Raw genomic sequence first — 6,946 nt, 5'->3', positions numbered from 1 at the left:
GTATTTTCAAGATGTATATGCATACTACTACTGATTCATTCCATTTATCAATCCATAATCATTAAACAACTTATTCATTGGACTTTAGGGGATTGGTATTATTAATTAGGGACAAAGTTTTCTATTTGAGAGAGACCTTGTGCCACAGAAAAGGCGGCACAATAACCACCATACCCCTTTTAGAGGCACTCTTGTGTTCGGACGCAGGGGCCACTCTCAGACAGAAAACACTTTCCCTATTCACTAACATAATTTAGAGCTAATGATAGAGACAATTCTAGCATCGACCACATACATTATTTATTATTCCAATGTTCAAATTGGATATATATCCTTGCCAAGGGTACAATGATTAAGCACATTCAAGAAACTAAATCACTCTGGGTAGACCTCAATAATGGATGGCAGAGCTGGAATTTGAATAATTTTATAGCGAGGAAATCCTGCTTCCTCCAACAACTTCATCCATTCTATCTTGGTCCTCTCTTTACCACCAATGTGAGAAATCATAAGCAAATCAAACACCAATCCAGTTTCAGCAAATAAGCCTTCACCTTCTGGTTCCAACAACACTTCAAGAATAATGATTTTTCCGCTTTTCTCTGGCAATGCTTTCGGCAATTCTTCAAAATAGTTATGTAGTTTTCGTCACTCCAATCATGCAGTACCCACTACAAATGTATAGATAGAAATATTAGATGGCATTGGTATTGGGAATCATCTGACATTGGCTTTGAGTTTATCCATTTAATTGCTTAAGTTTTTGAGTTGGATATACTTCAACGAGATCAGGTTCTTGTACATCCTGACCAGGATACATGAACTCCACTAAGTCCATAGACCTTTGTATCTTAGAAAGAGGCTTAGTGAAGTCCATGTGTCTTGATCAAGGCGTACAAGGTCCCTAATTGAGAAAGGGAAACCCTAAGATCACCTAAAAGAGGAATTACATATGTTGGGTGTTGTCATTGTCAAAAGGGGAACATGAGGGATCTGATTTGAGCTTCGATTCACGTATTACACTTCACGTATTGTCCCACTTTTTTTATTACAAAGGTGATCCAACAAGAAATATATAAAATAAAATAAGGGACAGTTGTTGGATTCTCACATGTACATCTAGAAATGGATGGAGAGTTTTAAATTTGATCAAATTTAAGTTTGAGAGAGATCAGTGAGGGTAGTCTTAGTTCAGGAAAACCAAACGAAGGAAGCAAGCAAGTCCTTCGCTGGTTAGGGGTTTTCTTCACTCAAACTGTTGAGTCCTCACATGTACATCTAAATGAACGTACAAACAATGGATCCAAATTCATCGGATTGATGGTAAAGATAAAATCCAGATCAGAAGAGAATAGAGAGTTAGGAAGTTAGTTACCTTGAGGAGGAGAGCATCAACTTTAGGAATGGACGCAGACATATCCCCTGCGATGTGAGAGACACCTGGGTACTGTGGTGCAGTGTCAATGACATGTGTTAAGTCAAAGTTGATCCCCTTTATATGCGGATGAGCCTTCACGATCTCTGCCACAGCCACCGCCACCGCCACCGCCATCCTAGTCCCTCCTTCCACATCCACCACCGCCGACCTTGATCCCATACCTGCAAACCCTTCTCTGTAGGCCGACAACACAGCCTTGAGAACAACCTTTGAAGTGCAGGCCAAGTCCTCATTGAAGACATTGTTGAACTCTGGGTTGGCCGCAACGAAGTCCCAGACATCGCAACTGTGAGCTTTGGGGAAAGCCACGCCACCTCCTTGGACACATTTATTAAGGTAATGACAAGACGCCGTAAAAGATGGATGGTTCTCCATTGGCACCAATGTTAGGATTTTTATGTGGGCTTAACTGATACCGATTGATCTATTGGGCCCAAGCAATTATAGACCCACTCTGATTAGGAAACTCCTAGCTCTTTCCATTGTGAGAACATTGTGAGAGTGGAATAGGGTTTTAGGGATTCTATTATAACTAGAATACTGACGGTCCCTACAACCATTCTTTAATGCCTTATTAGTTTTGGGAGCACGGCTTTCTCACAAGAGCAAGTGCACAGAAAGAGAGGAAACCCTAGAGTAAGAGGCTACAGAAGATCTCAGTAGAAGGACTCCACTTACATTGTTTGTCATTGTCATCTTCATGGGAGTAATGCTTAACCACATGGGACAGAGGTTCATGGGGCTTCTAAACTTACACAGATACTTCTCTATTCCCATTTATGGTTCATGTCATGGATGTTCCATTGATTATTATAGATATGGTAAATCTATATGGTTATGTATTTTAAGATCTATGAATGGAGTACTTTATTGATCTTGGTTTAGGACTATACCTATGGTTAAATATCTTTTATGATTCTTGTATTTTAAATACTATAGGGTTATTCATATGTTTAATATAGTAAAGGATCCCCAACAATTAGTATCAGAGCCAAGCTTTATAGTGTTAGAATCAAGAAAAATCAAAGGAAAATTGATCTTGTATAGGATTTGGGTCCCAACTCATGGAAATCATAATTTTACCATTACTTAAAGGTCTCGGATTAAAAAAATTTCTTCACAAAAGTTGTAGAGAACAAGAAGATGTTCACGATGGTATACTGCAAGTTATTGGAAACCTCTGGAGTCGTTGGCACGTGGCACCAGAAATCGATTGTTGGAGGAGAGAAAAAAAGTTTTTATTAAAAAAAAAAAACTGGCAGTGAGTCATCGCCAGGTCAACTCGAAAACCCTACCGAGTTGACCCGAAGGTGTAGTGGGTCAACTCATGACCAACCTATTTGACTCGGTCAAAGGTTGGCCATTTGACCTGAATTTTGACCCAGATACCCGACCCAAAGACAACCGGGTTTGACCTGGATTTTTTACCCAGAACTAATATGCCTGAACCGGATTAGACCACTTAGCCAAACTGGTTGGTTTGGGCAAACTATATTGATTTTGATCTATTTTTGTTTCTACAACTTCAAATGGCTCGTACGGGCAAACGATGAAGAATTTTTTACCCTGGTATTTTGAGTTGAGTCCAGTTTTTCGTGCTCTTCTTTTTGATATATTATGAGCCTAGTTTTGATAAACTTTTATGTTCTGCTTGTATAAGTTAGAAGTATGAGTATTTAATGATTCTTTATAATTTTCCTATTAATTAGAAGAAATAAAAGAAAATCAACTCATACATCACTTGCATATTAGAATATAAACTTATTTATTCTTGGTAATGATAGTTCATGCTTTTGTTTATGAATATTTTTTCATGCTTAAACAATCCCACTTTTAGCTATCGGAATGAATTTATAGACTATTGCAGTAAGATTGGATGGAATCCACCAAAGTGGTAAAGTTCAACCTTATTGTAATAGAATACAAATCAAATGTCTTCTTTGTTTGAAAAGATAGAATAATGGTTGGTAACAAGGTTGCTAATGTTCACCCAATGTGACATTATCAAAGAAAAGTTAAGGTTAAAGTAAGTGAAAAATAGAATAGGGATTTCTCAACCTAGAAGATGTTGTCCATCCAAAGATGGCGGTACTTTTCGAAAGTTATAAGAAGTCTCGTAGTAATAATAGAAACTTGAGTGGACTAGTATATTTCAGACCCAAAGGTCAGGAATGTAGTTCCGGTTGACACTCTTGAAGTAATTGACGATTGAGCATTGTAATATTTATTTTGTTAATAATTACATGCTTATTCTTTTACATGTAAATTGATATTTAATTCATGTTTAAATAACCCACAAATTTAAGCTGTCAAATGTAGTTGTAAGCTATTGTAGTGGAATGGATGGAACCCACTAAAGTGATAAAATCTAAGATTACTGCAATAGATTTGCAACTTAAAGGTTTTATCTTATTTTCAAAGACATAAAAAATTATTGGCAGGAATTAAGGAATGCTTGCCCAAAGGCGACATTATCAAAGATAAGCATAAATGATAAGCATAAATGCAAGTGTACTTTAGACAGATCTTAACCTAGAAGTTTCTATTATTCCAAAAGTGGCATAAATTTTTTAAGTTGAAGATCTCCCACGGTCATTGTAGTTTTTGAGTGGAGTAGTGCAATCCAGACCCAACGATTGAGAATGTAGTTCAGTTGACACTTTAGTTATGTTTAATGGTTAGTGATGTAATATTAGTTTTAATTTTATTGATGTTACATGCATTAATTAAAGACTGAATAGATTATTCTTCCTTGAGTTGAACCATTAAACTGAATGTCTTTAAAAGTGGCTTGAGAATATAAAGGTCTACATATGCCTCAAAGACCTAGTTTTCTATACTAGGAAAACCAAATCAATAGTTTGGCATTATGCTTTTAAAGTAAAGATTTTACCTTAAAAGGTATTGGACAGTTGATCAATGATAATAGGGTGGTTGAGGATTTCATAACTATGACCATAGGTTATAGGTTTATTTAATGTGTTATTTTTATATTCTGATTGGATCAATTCGGATTGGTTGAGTTGGATTAGTATCGATTTTGATCAATCCAATACCAAGTTCTCAAACACTGCCATTGTTCTTTGAAAACCTATTTATGAACATTAATTGATAAATGTTTGGTTTTCTTTTGTTTTTGGGCTTATGTGAACAAGTTTATATGTATGTCACATTTAACAAATTGTGTTCTCCAATAAATAGATTAATTTATGACTGGTCGAACCAAGTGGGAGGATAAATTCAGTATGTTAGGTTGCTAGTAGGAAGATGTTACCAGTAGAAGGTTAGTATACTAGGTTGCTAGTGGGAGAATAAATTCAGTGTACTATATTATTTTTCATGCAAAATAATTATTTTGAGTTTTGCATTGATTTATTATTATCATGATATTGAAGAATTATTTATGGCTGAAATGTATAGTAAATTCATATTCATGTCATTTTGTACTTGTTCGTTTTATTTGAAACACCCTATGATGGATAAATATGTTAGAATTAAACTGGGTGTGAGCTTCCACACATTTTATGCTACACAATATATTTTTAGGAAGCTATGAAAGGATTGGATGGAATTCACCAAAGTGACACATCCTATTCTTTCATAGTTTTTTTAAGCGCAACAAAGTTGGTGACATTTGCCCAAAGGTGATGTCACCCAAGTTAAAGAAAATACATGTATGGAAATGACTATAACTTAGAGATTTCTAAGTCCATATGTGATAAAAATAATTGTATTTTCACATTAAATTTAGATTTATAAGAGGACCAGTGCATTCTTAGCCCAAAGGATAGGAATGGAATACTTTATTGATATTGGTTTAGGGACTATACCTATGGTTAAATATCTTTTATGATTCTTGTATTCTAAATATTATAAGGTTATTCATATGTTTAATATGGTAAATGATCCCCAACAACCAACGCTGCTAGGCTTAACACAGAGGAGTCCCTTAGGAGCCGTTTGGAGGAGTCGGTTAGCCCATAAACAGCTTCTTTGCTGCTGCGGCCATCGTCGGCTATAGGTTGTGATGAGGTGAAGATACGTTTGTGCACCAGTAGCCTCATGAGTTGTGTTAGGTAGTAGACGTCTGGAGAAGGAGAGTCAAGGCTGGCGGCGATCTCCGATGAGGTAATGGGATGGCCGTGGGAGTTGATATCGGCTATACGTAGCTCAACCGCACATTTCAGGGCCATGGATTCTGCAAAGCTAAGCATTATCTTCCAAATGTCTGCTTGCCCTTGAAGTGTTCCTTCCTCCTCCTCCACTAACTCTTCTTGCTTCAGCATCTTTCCCTCTCTCAATTGCCCAAGACTGTCTGATTCTGAATGACTACCAATTGATCTTTGAGGGGAGAAGAGGAGTCAAGAATTGAAAGAAGAAAAGCAGAGAAGAGAGAGAAGCTCATGAAAGAGTAATGGGAATTCATGCAATATATAGTATATATATTTGTCTCTATTGGTATTAAATTAAAGTTGTAAGTTGTAACCTGACCCAGTTCCAAGTTCCAACCATTGTTAGTTAAAATGGGTATGGCAAAAAAAAGAAACGTATGGTACGGGTTTTAAGCAGACAAAAATGATGAATGCTACGGTAAAAAAAAAGGGTAAAAAAAATAGGGAACGACAAACGGACGAAAATGAATGGTACGAGTATTAAATGTGTAGTTTTTAAAAGAACAAAACCAAAAAAATAGTAGTATACTCATGCAATTTGAGAGATTATTTGTCACACCCCGTTCACACAGAACCGAGCCAGTGACCGGGTTAACACCGGTTAACCCAAACCTGTCAGGATCATCTGATACAGTATTCCACCACAACATACACACAACTAAGAAAGAGCTTATCAGTTCAGTGAAAGACTTGGTTTACCTGTGAATATTCCCATAATACTTGATACCCGAATTGTGATACAATAGTTAAATACATGTGGGCCCGAAGGCATGATATTTACACAATAAGAGTACAATTCACATATCAAGTACATAAAAGAAATCATAAAAAATCAGAGTAAATAGCTCGGCTCGGTATCAAAGCCTAGAGCTCAGCTCGGTATCAAAGGTTGAGCCCAGCTCGGCATCATAAGGTAGAGCTCAGCTTGACATCAAAAGTGGAGCTCAGCTCGGCATCAAAACTGCGGTCCCGCAGCACAACTCTCGCACGAGCAATCAGTGCCGTGCTCTAACTCCTCAGGAGCCCACCAGTCCTCTTCAGGGAACTCAACTGTGGGACCCGCCTCGTGTTCTTCAGATGGATGACCTGTAAAATCATCTAAAAGAGATGCACACGTGGGATGAGCTCACTAGCTCAGTAAGTAGAAAGATGGACTACACAACAGTCCACACAATAAATCACAACCATATGCACTATATGCTATGCAATACATTTTAAATCACATCCACCTAAGCAACACTATTAAGTCTTTGGTTTAGTGCTACTACAACCACATTGCACGTATACTCCAGGTACGAGCTGCGAACTCCATCCCACGATAAGCCCCACCGTGAGT

General features: G+C 37.2%; 1 pseudogene; it reads right to left on the bottom strand.

Annotated features, from left to right (window-relative positions):
• Positions 1-375: 375 nt before the first annotated feature.
• On the bottom strand, positions 376-5,825 carry LOC122088420 (annotated as a pseudogene).
• Between the last annotated feature and the right edge of the window lie 1,121 nt (positions 5,826-6,946).

Source organism: Macadamia integrifolia, chromosome 9, assembly GCF_013358625.1.
Source record: "Macadamia integrifolia cultivar HAES 741 chromosome 9, SCU_Mint_v3, whole genome shotgun sequence".
Taxonomy (NCBI): Eukaryota; Viridiplantae; Streptophyta; class Magnoliopsida; order Proteales; family Proteaceae; genus Macadamia; species Macadamia integrifolia.
This window is presented reverse-complemented; position numbering and strand designations above follow the sequence as displayed.